Source organism: Bidens hawaiensis, unplaced genomic scaffold (genome assembly GCF_021521415.1).
Source record: "Bidens hawaiensis isolate Kalapana, Puna unplaced genomic scaffold, B.hawaiensis_p1.1 tig00051248_1, whole genome shotgun sequence".
Taxonomy (NCBI): domain Eukaryota; kingdom Viridiplantae; phylum Streptophyta; class Magnoliopsida; order Asterales; family Asteraceae; genus Bidens; species Bidens hawaiensis.
The window spans coordinates 28557-52224 of NW_027499171.1; the positions used below are offsets into that span (position 1 = coordinate 28557).

Genomic DNA, 23668 nt, shown 5'->3' on the forward strand with positions numbered 1-23668 from the left:
CACTAAGTGACCCCGGGCAGATTACGGATAATCTGGGGGTTAAGTAGATGTTTCCCACGAGGATTATGTCTGACAAAGACGATTGTTCTTCAGTTGACCTGCAAAACAAACACCGTAAGCTCGTCACTGAGAAGGGGGGGTTCCTCCTTGTGACCACCCTCCGGCGTGAGAATCATACTAGATTGCTCTGAATATAAATGTATATTGAGAGAAATAGCTAGTGAAGATAAGATACAAGATAATGATACCGTTCCAAGGTGTTGGAGTATTTATAGCCGAAGGTAGGTTTCCAAGCAGGTACAGCCAGCTGTATAATATTCATGTTCTACCAACTATGGGCTACGCACGTGCCATGCTGGTTGGTGGGTAGGCAGCGGCTGATAGTGACAAGGCCGGCTGTGTACTGTTCCCTTTCCGCCGGCTATGTACTATTCCTTTTCCGCCGGCTGTGTACTGTTCCCTTTCCACCAACTGCAGGCTATGTGCGTGGCACGACAAGGGTTGGTGAGTAGGCAGCGGCTAATAGTGACAAACAGTACTAGAGCGTGCTCCTCCTCGTACTGTTGTCGGTGAGTTGTCACCCTGTGATTGGTTCATGGGCTGCTTTGGTCAGATCTTGTCTATTTTGTCCATACCTTGGCAGGTATAGTACAAAAGATCTTCCAGAAGCATACGGACTGGCTCATTTGGGCGGGAGTATTCCCGCCTTGCTCATTCCTTAAGGTGACACTGAATTATTGAGGGTTAGTGCCTTGTGCGTGTAGCCTTGCTATTAGTGCGGGTAGCCTTCCTTGATGGCTTGTATCCGCAGCTGCGGGAACAGGCGGGGGTACTTCACCATTGGGAGGCTTTCCCTGCGGGAACAGCTGGCGTACTGCGCGTAAGGTCTTCATCTCTGAGCATGGTGGGTCCTGCGGAACCAGTTGGTCCTTGCGCAGACGTCCCTCTTCAAGGTGAGTCTTGCGGGTCCAACTGGGCTCTGCTGGGACCTACCTCTTCACAGTTGGATGTAAGTCAACTCTCAAAACCCAAAATAGTCATTTGGTCGACTGTTTATGAATTCTTATAGTCGGTTTTCGTTTTCAAATTGAACTGTGAGTCATCAGGGATTAATCTGCATAAAACCGCTATTCGTTTATTTGAGCGTGTATGATCGCGTATTCGGTTAAAGTTACATAAACGAACACGAACATGCTCCGTTCGTGTTTGTTCAGTTCGTTTACATGCTTGGATGCCTAATAAGGCAAAACATGTTCAGTCAAATAGGTATTTATTGGTATGGTTCAGGTTGACCAGTTTGATCAGTCTCTTCTTAAGCTATAGTCCTGACCCATTAAATAAACACGACTTATTTTTAAAAACTATGTTACCTTCACTGCACCAGTTCCTAATTCTTGATCAACAAGTTATATAACTTCTGCTTCCAAGTTTGAAAAAAGAAAAGTTAATGGCGTCCCTCGATATCACTAAATAAAAGGTTAAAAACTCCGACCGGATAATATCGGTTGCAAAATCTCCGACTGCTTAGTCATCAGTTGCGAAAACTCCGACCGCCGGTTGCAAAAACACCGACCGCCTAGCCATCGTTGCAAAAAAACTCGGACCGCCTAGCCACCGGTTGCAAAAACTCCGACCGTCTAGCCATCGGTTGCAAAAAAAACTCCTACCGCTTAGTCATTGGTTGCAAAAACTCCAACCGCCTAACCACCGGTTGCAAAAACTCCGACCGCCTAGCCATCGCGGTCGCAAAAACTCCGACCGCTTAGTCATCGGTTGCAAAACTTAAATTTCGGTAGCAAATATGCTAAATTGGTTACTAAATTTGCTACCGTTTTTTCGGTAGCAAATTTTGGTAGCAATTGCCTAATTTTCTAGTAGGTGTGTACGTACTCAAACAATAAACTTTGTTGTTGGTGTTGTTATCGAGACGGGTTCGATTGACCTTGCACACAAGGTGTTTGATGAATGTGTGAGAGAGGTGCATTTCGTGATTCAACTTTCGAGATTATAATCACCTCCTACTGCCAAATCAGTGACATTACTCAAGTTGGTCAGTGGTTAACTGCGATGATGGACAAAGGATTCCTCTTAACAACGCTACATGTACACTAGTTGCATCAATCGAGCATTATGGACTTATGGTTCTTCCATAAAATGGGGTTAAAAGTTAAAAACTAGTGTTATAAACTTTACTACTTTAATAAACGGTTAGTGTAACAAGGGAAGCATCTAGCAAGCATTTGAATTGTTGGAGGAGATGGTTAAGACAAACTGGAAGCCAAGTATGTGCACTCACACAATATTAACAATGGCATGTGTCAGAACGGATGGGCAGATATGAAGGCCTCGGGATCGATTAATTAAACGATTAAAACGTAAATAACAACAAAATTGTATTATTGATTTTGTATTGAAAACCGATGATTACAAATGATGGTGGCCGGAGGTATTTATACCCACCGGTGGTTACATTCTGACCGTCGTGATGGTTCATACATACGACGCAACGTTCCGTTTATATTCTTACTAATTACAATAACATACACAAACTGTCTACTAATTACACTTTGCGCCCTAACTATGCTAACAGAACTTTCTAACAAAGTTAAAATATTCTTTAATAAACTAATGAAACTTTAACGAGATCGATGATTAACCAACAATCACCCCCTTAATCTCGATCTTCAACACGGCTTGCTTTAGTGCAGTTACACTATGTATGAGATGAGCCTCTGGATCTTTCTCATTTTCTTTGGTTTTCCACTTCGGGCATTCATATGAAAAGTGACCATATTCATTACATTCATAAACACTTGAGATCACTTTTGTCTTTGTTTCCGCAACCGCATTTCCACGTACGTTCTCTTTCTTCTTTGAAAGTTTCTCTTCCTTGATCTTTGTCTTGGCTTCTATTACCACGACCTTTTCCTCGACGCCAATTCTTAGGATGATTACTAGCCATCAAAAGCTTTCTTTCGTTATCGTCTTCTAGTTCGTCTTGACTTTTAAGGCATTTTTCAAAAGCTATTATTCTTCCTACCACTTCTTCAAATGGCATTTTGTCAATTTTCAGATATTGCTCGATAGATGCCACGATTGGTAAAAATTTCTTTGAAATTGTATTAAGCAGTTTCCTTACAAGTATCTTATCCTTGAGATTGGAACCAAAACTTTTAAATTTGGCTCTTACGCTTCCAAATTTTCCAGATAAATCACTCACGGTTTCATTTTCTTTCTTCTTTAACGCCATCTAATTCGCTTCTTAATGTTTGTAGACATGCCTTCTGAACTAGATCCGCTCCTAGGTGCCGAACTTTTATCGCGTCCCACACTTCTTTGTTTTCGGGTGTTGTGCCACTTGCATCAAAATATCTTCTGGCAACGTTTGTAGGATCACTGCCTTGGTTGCATATGTCTTCTTCTCATCAACTTCTTCTTCTGAGCGTACTGATTCCCAAAGACCATAAGCCTTTAAGATTGTCTCCAAGCCCATGTCGTATAGTTTGACTAAGTCAATTTTGGACATTGAAGAGATATAATCCCTTGCTCACGAAGTTTTCCTGGTCCACTTGACGAATCTTCTTTGCTAAACATATTTTCTTACTTCTTGCTTGATTGAACCACACATGCTTTTTCTTCTTACCACACAGGATTGTATCACACAGGAATTATTTGCCACACGGGACTTAGTTTGTCACATAGGTCTTACTCTTGTTCTACGAATCACGAAGGTTCTCATCCTCTTCTCAACGAATCACAAAGGTTCGGAGCGTTTTATTCGAACCACACAAGTTCGATTCTTTTATTCAAGCTTATTTAGTTTTCCAAAACAAATATCTTGAATTTACTTCCAAATAATTGTTTCAAAAACAATTACTTTTCTTTTCACTTTCTACCTTTATTTAAAAGAAAAACAATTTACTTATATTAAAAGCAATTTATTACGTTGATATTGTTTCCCTTTTACATATCTTATATTTGACTTTTATAAATATATTCACAAAATCAAAACTCTTAACTTTCCTCCGTTCCTTTTCCGACTAACACTAGACACGCCGGTGGTTCTTAAGTTAATCAGTTTCTCCTTGCAGGAAATATCTGTCACTGGTCTTTAGAAATTGATCACCCCTTTTCAATAGGTACTTCTTAATCGAAACACCCCTATTCTTGGTTTTATCACCGATTAGGGTTACAAATTTGGGGTTTTTAGAGCCTCGCTATGATACCAATTGAAGGCCTCGGGATCGATTAATCAAAGGATTAAAACGTAAATAACAACTAAATTGTATTATTGATTTTGTATTGAAAACGAATTATTACAAATGATGGTGGCTGGAGGTATTTATACCCACCGGCGGTTACATTCTGACCGTTGCGACGGTTCGTACATACGACACAACGTTTCATTTATATTCTTACTAATTACAATAACATACACAAACTATCTACTAATTACACTTTGTGCCCTAACTATACTAACAGAACTTTCCTACAAAGTTAAACTATTCTTTAATAAACTAACGAAATCTTTAACGAAACTTTAATGAGTTCGATGATTAACCAACAAGATAAGGCATTTAGGTTCTTTCTAAATCTTGTTAGAAGCAAATCTTACAAACCCAATGTATGCACTTGCATTGCCGTGATAAGTGGGCATCGCAAAGGTTACAAATTTTTTAACTGCCTGTTTTGGGCAAGTATGTCATGGTTTTTAATTTGTGACCATTTCATTGGTGAGCAATGCTTCATGCATCCCCGATAGTTTACACATCCACACTTTAGAATATAAACGTGCACTTTTTTAAGAAAAACAAAGTAAAGTCGTATTTCTCATATTTAACTACATACTATTACATAAAGTTCTATTACATACTCTACAAATTTATAGCTATATGACAACAATAATCATTTAAACAATAAACAAATATTTACATCTTCTCAAAATCTAAGTTGTGCTATCATTGAAACTCAAGAATGTTGACGAGGCTTCACCATATGCTAGCATCAAGTCTTCCTCTTTACACATGGTAGACCCGGCATTAGTTTGAACCATAGAGGGAATGTGTGTGGTTCGTATGTTTTCCAACTCTATAGCTACTTCTTTCATCGTTGGTCTATACTTACCATTCAAATTCAAGCATCGCATTGCAAGATTAGCTAATGAGAGAAGCTCGTCCCTAGCACCCTCTTTAATCACCACTGCATCAAAAATAGACATAACACGCCTTTCTTCCATAGCCAATATAAAGTGTGTAGCCAAACTTCTAGTTTCACCAAATCTAGTTAGGGAAATTACTCTTTCTCCGGTTAGCATTTCAACCAAAACAACTCCAAAACTATAAACATCACTCTTTTCCGTAAATTGACTAGATTGGAAATACTCAGGATCAAGGTAGCCAAACGTACCTCTGACTGAGGTGGTCAAATGAGTTTTCTCTGCTAAAACAAACCTTGAAGTTCCAAAGTCGGAAATTTTGGCCCTGTATTTGTCATCCAAAAGTATATTAGTAGTTTTGATGTCTCTATGGTATATTGGAATGGAAGCCGCCGAATGCAAGTAAGTAAGTGCTCCTGCAACCTCTGTAGCAATTTGTAATCTCATGTTCAAGGAAATTGGGAACTCGATAGTTTTGTTATGAAGACGATTATACAAGGTACCATTTGGAATAAATTCAGAAACGAGCAAAGGGACATCTGTCTCTAAGCAACATCCCAATAGTTTGACTACATTCCTATGATTGATTTGAGAAAGAATGACCACCTCATTAATGAAGTGTTCTAATTGGCTTTCATCAACAACTTTTGATTTTTTTATTGCTACAATCCTTCCATCCACCAACATCCCTTTATACACGGTACCTTGGCCTCCTCGACCTAGAATTCTGTTCTCATTGAAGTTGTCGGTGGCCTTCTTTAGGTCACGTGATGTGAAAAGTATGATCTTGCCTACTAAAGATGGGTCGGCTTCTTGTTGTTGTTTTAAAAGTATACCACCATTTCGTCTAAAGAACCTCTTTCTTTGTCTTCCTTCTTTAGTTTTTTTTATCCATTTGTACAATGCATAACTGGTTGCCACAAGAAGAAGTACACCCAAACCTATGCTAACACCTAAGTCAAGCGAACACAATGGAAAGTAAGTAAATTTGGAAACAGTCTATATATACGAAAGAGTTGATATTATAAGACATGAAATTACTGAGTCATAACTCATCGAGTCACCTCACATTTTTTTTACTCCTTAAACTAGAATCGAACTCAAAACAATTTCTTGTATTCCAAAATTATCGTATATCAAATTCAGACTAAGAAGAATCAAACTCAAATCAATTTTCTTGTATTCCAAAATTACCCTATATGAAATCCAGCATGTCATTGAAGAATCAAAGTCAAAACATTTTGAAGTGGATAATGGATGCAAACAGTGGCGGACCCAGGATTTTCATCCAATGGGGTCCCTTTTTTTCGGTGTACATTTTTCACCATCCAACATTAGAATTTTTGAGGCAGTCGCCATTCCGGTTGGTTGAGAGAATATTGTTAAAAGAATATAAAGACTCAAACTTTCTTTCTAACTTATCTAAGTTTTCGTTAAATTGTTTGTTGATTTCTATAATATTATCTTTGAAGAATTGTTTTTAAACCAAATAAAACCTTAAGTTTAAATTAGAATTTAATAAAAAAAAACACAAAAAAGAATTGCTTTTAAACCAAATAAAACCCTTAATTTTAATTAGAATTTAGAAATCTCAATAAAAATGTAGAAAAACGAAAAAGAATATTTGCTTTTAAACCAAACAAAACACTATGTTGAAAAACAAAATAAAAATGTTGAAACCACCCTTAAAAACACTATGTTTAAATAAAAATTAGAAATACAAAATAAAAATGTTAAACCCACCCTTAGTGAGGCTTGAACTTGTGACCTTTAAGTTGGAAGAGAAAAGGTATGCCACTACACCAAAGAAAGCTTTGATACAATGGGTTCCACCTAAGTATTTTTATGGGGTCCTTTAAAAAAGTAACCTATTGTCTCTACTATATTTTTAAAAAAGATTGGTGTCCCGGGACCCCGATCTCACTAAGGTGGGTCCGCCCCTGGATGCAAAACGGTGTGCACCACATAAATGAAATTGTTTGATGGTGGGTTGATCAATTCGTGTTTTGTCACTTAGTACTATTATAATCTTTGTTGTTGCGTTCAGTTTTGCTTTTACCTGTACCGTGTGTAGAGTTTTGTTTTTCTCTCTTTTTATTTATTTGCTCTAATATTGGTTCTAATCTTTCTTGTTGCAGCTTGTATAGCCCACCACTTCTCTTAGGGGGTGTTTGGGATTCCTTATTTTACTTCCTTATAACTTTTTATTAAGTTAATAAGTTACAAAAGTATAACTTATGGAACTTTTCCTCTTACAATTAAGTAATCCCAAACACCTTATTACTTTTCAAAAAGTTTATAAGTTATAAGTTGGTGAAAATAAGCAATCCCAAACACCCCCTTAGATTATATAATTTAGACACAATTGCGTGCTAATGTTTCCCTAAAGTAACAAGATTGAGTATTAAGATTTAAAAGTCAAATGTATGGGTGTTAAAGTTTTAATTTGTAATAATTTTAGGTACTAATTTTAATTTCTATTAAATGTTAACAGAAATGATAAGCATGGGCGAAAATGCTGAGGGCATTATTGTCGTTACACCTTCTCACTCAAATTCCGATACTAATTTGAATGTGAAATTGCCATATTATTCCCTACAGTGAGTGGAAGGAAGTGTATATAATACTCTAATATGTGTTTTGACATAAGATTTCGAAACATAAATGAAAGGATGCATCAGGAGTTAAAAAAATGATGTCGTTTTAGCTTTAAAAGTTAAAACTATTACGTCAAACATATAACATATGTTTGTTTTCTATTAAAAACCCTTTTTAAATAAAATATATTTGGGATTTTCATTATTCAATGAAAATACATTACGTAAATAGTAATTTAGATATATTTATTTTGGCTTTTATTTTAAGACTAAGAAAACACTAATTTAAACATTCACTCCAAACAAGTGAGTTATGTCTGTACGTTATGTTGGTTGCGTTTTGAATAAAATTTATGTCGAAACTTAGACAAAAACAAGTATATTCGAAATTTTATAAAATATTATTTTTAAAAAAATAAAATTTGTTACTTCGATCGAGAACCATAAAAACAAATGTGGCATTGGTTCCAATAATATCGGTATCAACATTGTTGATCAGTATTGGTTCTGCTCGATTCATTGCCGCCAGCAATCAGTATAGATTATTACAAACCAAAAAATGCATTATTCCGAACACAACTCAATAGGATACGGTACCCATACTCAGTAGAGTAATATTACTCTTGTATTAGTATAATTACTTTAGGTATTTGTACACTTAGCACATTAAATCTATTTGTGTTAGATCCTAAAGCTAAACAACACATTTATACTATGTTCAAAGAGTTTGTCGATGTTTGCTATTGTAGTTGTAGAAGAAAATGAATGTTTTTGAACGAAGTTTGAAATGTGATATTACACCTGCATCTCTAACCTAAATATTTTACAATTACCTACTCTGGCCAGGAGGAAACAAACATGAATTTGAAAAGCCAGCTAGCCAGTACGTCAAGAACATATATGTCATAGGGGATCGTTAAATGTAACGCTTGAATAATCTAAGTGACGAGAAAAAAAAAACTTTTAGATCAAAATAATTATGTGGTTCACCCAAAATTTTCAATCAGATAGAACTCAAAAATTTAACCACAAAGTACGTATGTGTGTGTGTGTGTAAATTACCATAACCAGGAATCAGAGAGAATAACCAAATGACAAAGAAGTCATATTTGCAAGTTTATGGCCGGAAACCGCATTTAGCTTTGTCCCTTGGGACTCGCTAGGGGATGCCGCCTCATAAGCACCGTTTCTAGGGAGCACTGCCCCCTTTGAATCCCCCAATACTTAGGGACCCTAAGAATCGATGAAGTTCTAATATTGAAGATCATAATAAGCTCAAGGCACCTCCTGGTTTATTTGTTGATTATTATTCATATTGGTTAACAAGTCAATTCAATAACACTAAAATACATCTAGTATGTATGTGTGTGCTGTGTGAAGATATCGAATAGGCAGAGATTATTTACCTAGAATAACACCCACAGATGACTCCCTTCCAGATTTATATGGAGGGTAAGGTGGACAAGTGAAGTTGCTAAATACTTTTGAGCCATTAATGGCATCGTATGTTATATTATTGTAGCGGCATGAATAGGGATCAGGGCAGCTTGCACATTCTTCCATTACTAATCAAACAAAAGTCATATAAGATCATCAAGAATATGTTTTCTGTCACAAATTTAAAGCAAACAAAAATACGCACCTTTACATCCATCTTGTAAATAAGGGTTTCCTGAGTAGGGAAAATCAAGGTAACATTCCCATGAGACCGCGAAAGTATCAAATATCCGAAACCTAAAGAAAGATCCCTGACAGCAGTCGTCTGTTTCATTGGGTGTAAGGGTCCATATGAGCGATACGGGAATGGAATCAACAGAAGAGTTTCTTGTGCCATACGATTCCTCATCCACCAGCATCGCATACCCACAACCTTCATCTCTACCCGTACTCGTCTGATTTATGCGGTAAGACTTGAAACGACGACTAATTTTCTTTTTGCAGCGATTAGAACCAAAATAGCCGTTGGTTGTTATACCAATGGTACCGACATTCTCCGGACAAGAAGTCGAACACCTAGTGACCGCCCCTGCATCATCAGTCATAGTAGCATCACCACAGCCCTCAAAAACAAATCTATTGTTTTGTGCGGAAAACCAGAACGGGCTGCTACCAAGATCGATGCTTGTAATCTGACTGCTATTCCGAGCTCGATCTGGGCAATAAGAGATAGTTGTTGTATTAACAGTAACCGTTTGATCTTCCAACTTTACCTCCAACACCTCCACGCTGTTGAATTCAGATAGGTAGGGCGTGGAGGAGTTGTTGCAATCAACGGTGTACCATTTGTTGACAGAACAATTAGCACCGATTCCAAAAGGGTATGGAATCCTCACGTCCCCGCATTTATCATTGCATCCTTTCTTGGCATACTTTTCAGATGCAAGTGATGTTGGTGTTAAAGAAAGGAAAATGAAGAGATACATGTAAGCTTGAAATAGCTTCATATTTGTAAAGTAAAAGAATTAATTATGCGTGAGAGTGTATGCATGGGTGTGCTTAACTGTTTATGTATATATATATATATATATATATTAATAATGATGGTATGATTAATGGAGGAACGTGGTGAGAAATAAACATGAAATGCTGAATGGCCATACTATTCGATACGTGGGTTGTTCTACGTTAAAGATTACGATGGTCAGCAATGGTTTGCTGGTAGTAGAACTGACCCTTTGCAATGGCCGTATACTATTCAGTTTTTGTTCTAGAATTAATTAAAATTAACTTCTTTTCCTATTAATGCATCTTCTTGGAATTATCTGTGAGTATATACTAGAAGCAAGGGTACCGTGGTAATAGAGACGTATGGGTCCGGTTTTCATAGTTTTTATGTCAAACCACGAGCCAAACCGTTAATACTTGTTTTTTATTATCTAAAATCAAAACCAAACTGCTGGAAACTAAAACCGAACCAATTTGAACTGTTACAAATGGTTTGGTTCCGGTTTAGTTCCATGGTTTCAACTTTATATAAAATAATGTATAAATTAAGTAGTAAATGGTTTTTTTTTTTTTAACGGCAAGTAATAAATGGTGTCTGATCTACAAAAGGTAATAAAGTCTTGAATGTTAGTTTTGTGTTGACCATTGACTTTGTTATTTGTGCGTCTATTGCTTGTTCTCTTAAAAGAAATATGACCATTTCTTCATCTTCAAATACTACCCCTTACAAACTAAATTTTAACAATTTTTCATGAGATTTATCCGAACGAAAACCAATATCAAGCAGCCTAGTCAAAAGGAGGATTTATATAAGTGTATTTACTTAGAGGTCTGTGGCAACTATCAACCAATATTACATGACATGGGCTAACCGCCGGTCCTCAACTAATTGTTGTTAAACACTCGTTTACATGAGATTGTCAATTCCTACACCCCGTTAAAAAAGTTAAATGTCTTATTTGACATGGGAAAAGGTGCACCTATTTAAAACACATGACAAGTAGTAAACAAAATGATGATTGCATCATAATTTCTAACTGAAAATTAAATTCATCTGATTAAACCACTTTCCTTTTATTTTCTCTAAAGCTGCGTGCTATGATGGGGGGCTTCAAAGCCCTTCCACAGTGTCACGTCAGCGCCACGTAGGTACTGGGGGTATCAAAGCGCCATGGCATAATGCCCCTATATAGTGAGGAGGCTTCGAAGCCCAACCTTCTTTATTTTACTTTTTTTTATAAAACAAAAAAACCAATACAAATAAAAATAAAAAACATATAAATAAAAAAACCAATACAAATAAAAATAAAAACCCTACAAATAAAAATATAACTAATGCTCGTCGTCGTCCTCGTTTGCATATTTGGCCAATATCTTTGCTCTTCTTTTTTCCATCACCGCCCGTGACACAGGATCTAGATGCGATAGATCTTTTGTGATGAGCTTGAGTTCCTTTTGTTTCGTTCGCTCCTTGTGGATCGCTTTGTATTCCGCAAGCATCGCCTTTCTTTCTTCGTGCACCTTCGTGAGGCCCTCCTGTCTTTGTTTTTTAATGTTGGCAATCTCGGCTAGCCTCCGCTCCAAGTTTTCAAGATGCAAGCTCGTGTCGGAACTCTTAGAGGATGTGCTTCTGGACGAAGATCCTCCACCTCTAGCCGCTGCCTTGGCTTTATCTCTTCCTAACGGCCGTGGCAACTCATCCGGTTCGTCAAAAATTAATTCCGGATCCAACTCGTCTAGATTAATTTGACAACGACCATCGGACATGGGCTGCGACGGCGATTGATCGGCCGAAGTAGACGTTGTCTTTGACTGTTTGGACGGTCGCGGTGGTGATGATGTCGGGACCGTATGCTACTTTGGCGAGCTTATGCATTGTCTCCAAACATCCAACATGCTAAAATCTTTATTATAAAGGGCTTTGTATTGTTTTATGCATGCCTCCAACACATCGGTATCGCCCATACCGCTTTTTCTGTTGTTCTGCACGCGGGTGTGAACGGCTGTGAAGTCGGTTATTTGTGTGCGTAATGACTTCCATTTGTTGTAGACGGAGTCATTCCCGCGATACTCTCCTCGACCCATTAAAGCAAAGAACTTGGTACGTATTTGTACCCAAAACTCCGGCAAATGTTTGCCGTCACCTTCGATACATATAAAAGCTTAATATTAGTAAACAAAAAATTATAACATGGAAAACATATAAATATTTTTATAATATACTTTGAATTGAGTCTTCGGAAGAGTCAATCCACGCTAAGGCTAACGCCATTACCTCGTCCGCTTCCCACATTTTTCGTTCGCCCTTTTCGGTTGTTCGAACGTCACCCGGGTTCTTTTTTTTATGACTTCTTTTTGGACGCGGGACTTGCATTTCTGGTACTTGCATTTCGGGTACTTGCGTTTTGGGTATTTGGGTTTGTGGTACTTGCGAGGACGTATACGGCATTGGCGCCCGAAAGAACATATCGGGGGTAAACGGTGGCATGGGTGGAGGAATCGTCGGTCGTTGTATGTTTGCATAGAACGGGTTGTTAATGTCGACGTTATTTGCGAGCAAACTAGCCCACCACATACAACTCGGATCCCACGGGTTTTGATTCGGGTTCGGGTCTGGGTTCAGTGTTGAGCTTAAGCCCGTGTTCGGGTTCTGTTTCGAGTTAGGGTTCATGATTTTGTGTGAAGATGAATGTTGTGAAGATGGTTAAATTTGGTGTGAAGATGGTTAAATTTGGTGTGAATATGAAAGTTGTTTGAGTAAAATTGAGAAAATGTTTGAATTTATATAGAAATGTTAATTAAATTTTTTTTAAACGGCTATATTACCGTTGGTGGTGGGCCCCCCACCTCACCCCCGTTTCGCGCCCATCTTTCCCTCCACCTTTCCCCCCTCCCGCCCCACCTATCGGCACCCCTCGGCGGTGTTTGGAGCCCACCGCGCCCGTCTCCCCCTTCCTTCCGCACTCATAGCGCATAGTCTAAGAGTGTTAGGAATGTATAGATATTTATGAAGAAATATGAAAAAAGATCGACCAATAAGAGAGTGCCATATAATGATTAAAAAGTCTTTGGAGATTCTTTAAGATTTATTATGGTATATGGATATTCAAGAGGAATGAAACAAAAAAAAGGAACAAAAAAAAGTGTGATTGTTTGAGAGTACTCTCTCCCTCCCTTCCTCAAACACGCACAAACGCTATGGGTTCTCTCACCCAATTCTCGAAACGGAAACCATTACCCGATGCATTAGGGGTGCTTGGAGCATGTTGACGAATAAACCTAGGGGCACCCGAAAGTTCTCCCTAAACACCCTAAAAATCATAGTAAAGGAAATACGTTTAACATGTAAAACATCTATTCTAATTTCATATTGCATTTTTTTAATTTTCACATTAATGATAATTAAACTAATAATAAATAATAATAATAACAATAATAATAATACATATCTTTTGTATTTATGTATGATCTATCTATATAAATTTATATTTGTATTGAGAAAAAAAATCAAACTAGAAAGAACTAGTCTCTCATGGAAAAGTTGAAACTATCTCAATCCGATGTTATCTCACTAGAAAAAATCAAACATCGAAGAATTAGTGAGAAGGCAAAATATGATTATTCAACATATACGTGTAAGTTCTTTTAATACTATTAAAATTGGATTCCTTGAGTGAGTAAATATCTCTTTGAATCATGTAGTTACCTTTTAATATAAAAGTATTTTGTTTGTTACGAAATCAATAATCATATAAAACAAAAAATTTACGACGAAAATTGTTGGACTTGATATACCCAAGACACATATTATAATTGATGTGGCTAGTACGTTATAATCCAAGTCGGGTCATACCCAATAACAAGCTAAACAAACATAAATTATATTTGTTTATATATGATATGATTATAAGTAAATAAATATTGACACTTATGTTATTTGGAAAAGGGTTTCTAAATACAATGTACTTGTGAAATGAATAAATTATATGGATGATTTATATTTTGAGAGAAAACATTCCATAGTGTTATTTAAGATGATTAAATAACAATATGTGAAAATAGTTACCTAGCATGTTGCCTATATATTGTGTTACACTTATAAGTAATAAGTTTTATAACACAAATATATAAATGAAAGGTTAAAAAAAAATAATAATAATAACAAGGAAGGAATCTCTTCCTCTCTTATTATTTTATTGTTATTTCAAATGTTAGTGGAGACATGCAAGGTTTCTAATTGGTGCCATGGGTGGTGTCAAAAGATACACACTTACTTCCTCTTTCACTATCATTTTTTGCAAGTAACAAAAAAATTTTCGACTCTCTCTCTTTTCTCTCTAATTTTCGGCCAAGAGGAGGAGCCAAGGGAGGAAGAAAATTTTTGAGTGCAAATCCTAGCTACAAGGTGTTTGCTTGAAGGCTTGAAGGGTATACAAGCTTGAGGAACTCCTATCTTGAAGTTCTAGCCTACCATTCATCATCCCTTTCACATTTCCTTAGTTTTGAAAGGTAGTCTTAACATGCATGGACTTATAGTGACATGAATGTGTCTGATAGTATGTATTTCGTATTTGGATCCGGGTTTAGGTTTTGCATGTATAAAATTGGTTTTATACACTATAAACTAACAAGATTTAAAACATTTATCCGCTGCGTTTTTGGTAAAAGTAATGTTTTATCACTTTGATAATCTTGTTAAAACCCAACAATGGCATCAAGAGTCGCTTATAAGAATGCATGCTTCATTAGACCCAAAAATTTTCGGGTTTATGGTGGGTTTTACCATATGGCCGAAAGTTTTTGGGGTTTTGGTTTCCCCATGGTTTTTCAAGGTTATACTTTACATGCATGTGGTAATCTTGAAAAACTAGGTCATTTGGATGATTGTTTACTTTGTTTGGACAAAACCCGAAACTTTCAGTTTGGTTAAGGTTGGGCCGAAAGTTTTGAGGGAAAGGGGAACCATTTTTTGGTCTTGGATTATTGCATATTTAGATGTGTAATAGTTGTTTATAACCTAGCCATGGCTTTGTGTTTGGTTGTATGATTGTGTTGTGGTTGATAATTTATTCGATATGGTTGTAATATTATTTGGGTTTTGTAATCTATTTATTCATTCATTTGGTTTGTAATAATAAATAGGTTAGATGTATTTCTTTTACTAGAAAAATGTATTAGGATATATTTTGTAAAAGAAGATGCAATGAAGGAAACCCAAGTAAAAGATGGAGACCATAACGGAGTGAACACTTGGAGCATTTGGATGCGGGATCAAGTGGGAGTTCACCGACACAAGTTCATGTTCTTATGGGTCCCTTAGGAGAGACTTTTTGGCACACTTGTCTTCGGTCAACAAGTGTAGTCAATATAGGAGGCTATAATTATGAACATGTGGTTGTATAATGTATGCTTGTTTGGTTGATTTACTTTTGTTTGTGCTATTACAATATGGATTGTTAACAACTTAAAAAACAACAACTAGCATAAAGTTGGTTCCTTAGAAATCGTTAGGTAATAAAAATTGGTTTTATTAAAGGCTAGTGATTTCATAATAAAATGGGTTTTATTAATAGAAACTTTGAAAATGGGTTTTTCAACTAAGTACCATACATTTGAATGCATGCAAATGAAAGGTACATAAAAAGTTTTCCAATTTAGAATTTTGAAAACTAAAAATCCCTTTTATAACATAAGTCGAACACCATCCTTTTATACAACACTCGAATCACTTGGGAACTCGACATGGGATAAAGGTCACCTAACCATGTTGGAGAAAACTTGTGAGTTTGAGGTGGGTTTACCATATTTGTGGGATAAAGGTCACCTAACCACTTGTATGTGTAAACTCACACGTGTGTATAAGTAGGACGACTTAAATTGAAAACCATGTGAATAGGGTCACCGAAGCATGGTATACAATGGTGTTGATGGGATTAAACATGCCAACTAAACATAAGATGTTTAACCGATCCCATAAAACTAGAAGTTGCAAAGGGTTGCAATCGTCAAGCGTTGACTACCTTGATAATTTAAATAGTAGGATAAATGTCACCTAACTACTATTTGAATGTAACGCTGGGTTCTAGATTTTAATCATTAATTGTCTTGGAGACATAAAGGGTATTAAAGATTAAAATAATTGATATCGAAAATACTAAAATTGAGCTTTGTTATGTTGTAGATGGCCGCAATCAACAATCCACCTAACGTTTTTATTCCACTCGTAAATAACCTGTCACTAAGATCTATTCTCGATAAGGATCGTCTAAACTATACCAACTTTATGGATTGGTATCGTAAATTGAGAATCGTTCTCAAGCAAGAAAAGAAATACTACGTAATAGACGAACCTATTCCCGATGAACTTAGTGTTGACGATGCCGAAAACTATAACAATTGCGTAAAGCACAATGAGGATTCGGTGCAAGTTTCTTACCTCATGTTGGGAACTATGATTCCCGAAATTCAAAAGGATTTTGAACTTCATGGGGCATACGACATGATTACCCAACTTAAGGAAATGTTCCTTACACAAGCTAGGGTGGAGCGCTTCGAAACTGTTCGAGCGCTTCATGCATGTCGTATGGAAGAAACCCAATCCGTTTCCTCCTATGTGCTTAAGATGAAAAGCCACATTGATCGTCTCGAGTTAGCCACGGATTTGATCCTAAATGGCTTAACTAAAAAGTTTGAGACATTTTTTATGAATTATAACATGAATGGGTGGGACAAGAGCATTAGTGAACTTCACGCAATGCTCAAGATGGCTGAGACGGGAATGGGTAAAAAGTTTTTACCCGTTCTCACGATCAATGAGTGAGGCAATAAAAAGAGGCATCACTCGGAACTCAAGGCAAAGGTTGCCAAAGGCAAGGGACAACACATGGGTAAGTTCAAGGGAAAGGCTAAAGTGGAACCACCCAAACCAAAGAAGCTAAAGGTTAGCTCGGAGGATCCATGCTTTGGATGTGGGAGATTGGCCATTGGATGAGGAATTGTCCAACCCGTCTCAAAGAGTTGAAAGCTAAGAGGGATGCGGGGCAAACCTCGAGTACAACTTTCATGATTCATGTTGATCTTAATATTATTTCCTCTAACACATGGGTATTGGATACTGGATGTGGAACTCATATTTGCAATTTGTTGCAAGGGTTTAAAGGAAATGAAGGATTCAAGAAGGGAGATATTAGTCTCTTCATGGGCAACGGAGCAAAGGTTGTTGTCGAAGCCCAAGGGGACTACATTTTGAAGCTTCTAAATGGTTTGGAAGTTATTTTAAACAATGTTTTGTATGCTCCTAGTTTGACTAGGAATATTATCTCCGTTTCCTTGTTAAGACAATATGGTTATGATTTTAAGTTTATGGATTATTGTATTTATGTTTTCATGAATGATGTATTTTATTTTAAAGCAATTCCATCTAATGGCATTTATGAATTGGTTCATAATAACACATCTTATAATAACATATTATACCAATCAAGTACCAAAAGACTTAAAATGGATTTGAGTAAAACTTATCTTTGGCATTGTCGTCTTGGTCATATAAACAAAGATCGCATACATACACTTCAAAAGAATGGTCTTTTGGAATCAAGTGAAGGTGATTCATTTGATAAATGCGAGTCTTGTATGTTAGGAAAGATGACCGAGGACCCTTTAATGGAACAAACGAAAGGGAAAAAGACTTATTAGGTGTCATACATTCGGATGTATGTGGTCCTTTTAAGGCAATGACAAAGAATGGTGAAAGATACTTCATTACCTTTATTGACGACTATAGTCGTTATGGGTATGTGTACTTGTTAAGACACAAAGATGAAGCTTTTGAAATGTTCAAAGTCTTCCAAAATGAAGTACAAAATCAACTTGATAAAACCATCAAAGTACTTCATTCGGATAGAGGAGGTGAATACCTAAGTGATGCTTTCCGAGATCATCTTACAAGTTGTGGGATTATCTCACAACTTACTCCACCCGGAACACCACAACACAATGGTGTGTCCGAAAGGAGGAATCAAACTCTATTGGATATGGTTCGATCTATGATGGCTAGAAGCACATTGCCTCTGTCATTTGGGATTTCTCTTTGCTCTCCGCGGCCCCAACCAAGAAAGTGGACAAGACACCTTTTGAAATATGGAATGGAAGGGCTCCATCATTATCATATATAAAGGTATGGGGTTGTGAGGCTTATGTCAAGAACAACACCCAAAACAAACTTGAAAGTAGATCCACTAACTGTATCTTTGTAGGATATCCCAAAGATTCTATGGGATATTATTTCTACAACCCAACCGAGCAAAAGGTGTTCGTTGCTCGAAAAAAGGCCGAGTTCTTGGAAACTAAGTTCCTTATGGAAGGTACTAGTAGAACGGTGGAACTCGAGGAAGATCGAAAACCACAAGCTGATACACGTATGGTTGATACTAGCAATCAACAAGAGGATGTTGAGAATGATCAAATGGTTGATCAAAACACACAAAACGTTCACAAATCCGGTAGAATTAGTCATCCACCCGAAAGATATGGATTTTTCATGGATGGATGCTATGTGGTAGATTCAGATGAACCCACAACATACCGTGATGCAATGTCACAATCCGATTGTGACAAATGGCTTGAAGCCATGAACGTTGAGATGCAATCCATGCATGATAACCAAGTATGGGATTTGGTTGTACCACCTCTTAATTCCAAACCGGTTGGAAGTAAGTGGGTTTTCAAGAAGAAAACCGATATGCATGGAAACTTGGATACTAATAAAGTAAGACTTGTAGCAAAAGGTTTCACTCAAACTCAAGGGGTTGACTATGATGAAACTTTTTTTCCCGTAGCAATGCTAAAGTCTATTAGGATATTGTTTGCCATAGTCGCACATTATGACTATGAGATATGGCAAATGGATGTCAAAACTGCTTTTCTAAATGGGCATCTTGAGGAAGATGTCTATATGGTTCAACCCGAAGGTTTTGTCGATCCACAACATCCTAATAAAGTATGCAAGTTAAAGAAATCAATCTATGGATTGAAACAAGCATCTAGAAGTTGGAATCACCGCTTTGATGAAGAAGTTAAGAAATTTGGATTCATCAAAAATGGTGATGAAGCTTGTGTGTATAAGAAAGTTAGTGGGAGCATCATTACCTTCTTAGTATTGTATGTTGATGACATACTACTATTTGGGAATGACATTCCAACCATGGAAGGTGTAAATGCATGGCTTGGAAGTTGTTTTTCCATCAAAGATCTTGGAGAAGCCGCCCATATTTTGGGAATAAAGATCTATAGGGATAGATTAAGGCGGTTGATAGGTTTAAACTAAAGTGCATACATTGACAAAATCTTGAACAGGTTCAAGATGGAGAACTCTAAGAAAGGTTTGGTGCCTATTCAAAGAGGAACGATATTGAGTAGGTCTCAATGTCCAAGCTCAAAGGATGAGCAAGAGAAAATGAATGGAATCCCATACGCATCGGCTATTGGATCCATCATGTATGCAATGGTATGCACTAGACCAGATGTGTCATGTGCTTTAAGCATGACAAGTAGATTCCAACATAATCCGGGAAGTAGCCATTGGATGGCGGTCAAGAGTATATTGAAATACCTTAGAAGGACTAAGGACATGTTTCTAATATACGGTTCGGGTGAGGAGGAACTCGTTATAAAGGGTTACACGGATGCGAGTTTCCAAAGCGATCGAGATGATTCTCGATCACAATCGGGATATGTTGTCCTTCTGAATGGTGGGGCAATCTCTTGGAAGAGCTCAAAACAAGATGTGGTAGCTTTGTCCACCACCGAATCGGAATACATCGCCGCCTCATTGGCAGCTCAAGAAGCTGCGTGGAGTAGGAAGTTCATTGTGGACCTAGGGGTGGTCCGTACCATTCAGGACCCTCTAGAAATCTTTTGTGACAATGAGGGTGCGATTGCTCAAATCAAGGAACCTCGTGCTCATCAAAAGACGAGGCACATTGAGCGAAGGTTCAACTACATAAGGGATGAAGTTGAGAAAGGAAAGATATGTATTCGCAAAGTTCACACCGATCAAAACATTGCGGATCCACTCACGAAGCTCCTTGAAAGGCCAAAGCATGAAGGTCACACTTGTGCCTTAGGACTTCGATATTCTAGTGATTGGATATGATCGAATCTTGTATTTGGATATCGGAACAATTGTAATTTGACTCATCATATAATTATGGTTTATGATTATGATATTTTGAGTTATGTTCCATTTTAGCATGTTTAAATCCATGAATAAGTTAATTATTCTAAATGTCCGTAGTCGTTCACAAATATGAAAGTAAGACTATTATGAACTATGATTGGTGGATATTCATGGGATATGAATATAGAGCAAGGGTTGCTGCCAAGGTTTATAGATATTTATGGGATATAAATATTGGACTGACCCGCTCTCAAATGTTACTACATGGAATCTTTGTGATTGATCATAAGTAAATTTGAGTAAAGGCGAATATCATAGTATCCTCCGACCTGAAATACATATTGGGTCTTGATATTCACCGAATATTGTACTTTGACTTAGTTCTTCGCTGCTCTGAAACATGACAGTACATAAGTCTAAGATCAGGTATGGTACAAGGTGATTGTGAGAGACGTATGTAGTCAAGAGGGGATTTGTCCCTCTTATTCGTTGAGAGTGAGATGTCTAAGGCCTGAAAGTTAAATCAACAGAGAATGATCACTCTGTGTCTCTGGATTTGACATGACATCTGAGACAAAAGGATAAATGATAAATTCACCTAAATCATTTCAAGTAAGGGACTTGAAGGGGATAATGTTATTGAATGGCACTTCATCATGCGTATTAGGGGTAGTAAACCGTAGTTAGGCGGTATTTGCTACTTGCATCAATCTTCTATGTATCTTGTGCAAGTGGGAGATTGTTGGACTCGATCTGCCCAAGACACATATTATAATTGATGTGGCTAGTACGTTATGATCCAAGTCGGGTCATACCCAATAACAAGCTAGACAAACATCAATTATATTTGTTTATATATGATATGATCATAAGTAAATAAATATTGACACTTATGTTATTTGGAAAAGGGTTTTTAAATACAATGTACTTGTGAAATGAATAAATCATATGGATGATTTATATTTTAAGAGAGAACATTCCATAGTGTTACTTAAGATGATTAAATAACAATATGTGAAAATGGTTACCTAGCATGTTGCCTATATATTGTGTTACACTTATAAGTAATAAGTTTTATAACACAAATATATAAATGGAAGGTTTAAAAAATAATAATAATAATAACAAGGAAGGAATCTCTTCCTCTCTTATTATTTTATTGTTATTTCAAATGTTAGTAGAGACATGCAATGTTTCTAATTGGTGTCATGGGTGGTGCCAAAAGATACACACTTACTTTCTCTTTCACTATCATTTTTTGCAAGTAACAAAAAAAGTTTTCGACTCTCTCTCTTTTCTCTCTAATTTTTGAGTGCAAATCCTAGCTACAAGGTGTTTGCTTGAATGCTTGAAGGGTATACAAGCTTGAGGAACTCCTATCTTGAAGTTCTAGCCTACCATTCATCATCCCTTTCACATTTCCTTAGTTTTGAAAGGTAGTCTTAACATGCATGGACTTATAGTGACATTAATGTGTCTGATAGTATGTATTTCGTATTTGGATCCGGGTTTAGGTTTTGCATGTATAAAATTGGTTTTATACACTATAAACTAACAAGATTTAAAACATTTATCCGCTGCGTTTTTGGTAAAAGTAAGGTTTTCCACTTTGATAATTTTGTTGAAACCCAACAAAAATGTCTAATATGTAAAATTTGATATGTTGAATCAGAAAATGATTAAGTCGATGAGGGATTAAAGAAAATAAAAAAAAAATTACTTCCAAATTTTTATGAAAATTTTATGACTCATTGCAATTTGCAGATTCAATATTTATTTATTTATTATTATTATTTTTTTTAATTTCGATAATACCAATTCAAACATTTAAATATGACTATATATTCTTTTATTAGATAACTTATTTATGTTGAATCTTGAATCATAATAGCTTAAGAAAACATGTACTACACGGGTTGAATATATACTAGGTTAAAACTATGGCTTAAATAAGGTATTACCATTGTGAAATGTGACACAACCTACGAGCCACAGGCGAAGCTTCCCTTGGCTCATACGCTCATATAGAACTAAGCAGATTTCGAGCAAGCTTTCTTCAAGCAAGTAACAAGTTTTTTAAAGCTTTTACTCCTTCCGTTTTACATATTTCCAAATAAGTTGATTAAAAAGCTCTTCTTTCTAAATATAGCAGGATTGCTCCATCCAAATGGTAGAATGGCTATGAAATTAGCATTTTATGGTCTAAAACATTCAGTTCATAAAACAAGAGAATGATGAGTTATTAGTGCTTCCATGCAATCATGAGCTCTAACAAAAGATTAGAGAAATGAACTCAAGCTTCCTAATTTCCAATGATAACAACTCATGATTCATGAAGTAGACATTCGGTTTTTAGGTATTTCAAAACTATGTGTTTCAGTCGGTAACTATTTGTGATTCACCACTAGAAAATATACATTTAATGACGCGTAATGCATGTTATAAAAAGGGGTAGATGACACACCAAAGCGCATAAAAGAAGACCCTGTCATAAATGAAAATGACGCGCTTTTATATGTCATGTACCTATGGCAAGCGTTTTTTACATGCATTTTTGACATGCGCTTGTAACATGCATTTTTGATACGCATTTGCGTGTCATAATTTTAGATGCTTAAAATAAAAGAAATTTGTGGGATTACTAATTACGCATTTGCGTCATGATTTTGCGCACACACAAACACACAAATATATAGCAATACAATTCATTTCGTACAATATTTCATAAAATACATACATACATTTCAAAATTAACAATATTTCATTAATGTTGATACAAAATTTCACCGGAAAATGAAGGTTACTGCAAAAGTCTAGCATTCTTCACGAATTCCATCAATATCATCATATGTGTATTCATCTTTCCTTCCCCCCAACCTAAGAAAAAATTTGTATAAAAGTTAATAAGGCACGCCTATATATAATTGACTACGAGTCAACAAGAGTAATCAAAGTCAATTAACTACGAGTCATCTATATATAATTGATTACGAGTCAATTCCAAATCTGATCATGGTAGTGAAGCAACTAATCTGAACTAAGACGCAAATAAATCCAAGCTATAAGCTTATGTATCAGTTTATGCAACATTCATCTTTTTATATAAGTAGGCTTTCGGGTTGAAGTGATAACAGGCCAATGGGATGAATATAGAAAAACAGATCAGGTCATAGTTTTGTTTTTTTCATTTACCGATTCAATCTACTGAAAAAACAATTATTTCGGGTTAGATTTGTGTACCATACGAAACTATCCTAAAAATATGTTTTTGTCCCTGTGGCATGTCAAAAAAAA

At 36.4% G+C, this 23668-nt stretch overlaps 1 pseudogene; it reads right to left on the minus strand.

Moving 5' to 3' along the window:
• Window positions 1-4945: 4945 nt before the first annotated feature.
• LOC143598909 (wall-associated receptor kinase-like 2 pseudogene) lies at window positions 4946-10196 on the minus strand (annotated as a pseudogene).
• Window positions 10197-23668: the final 13472 nt, after the last annotated feature.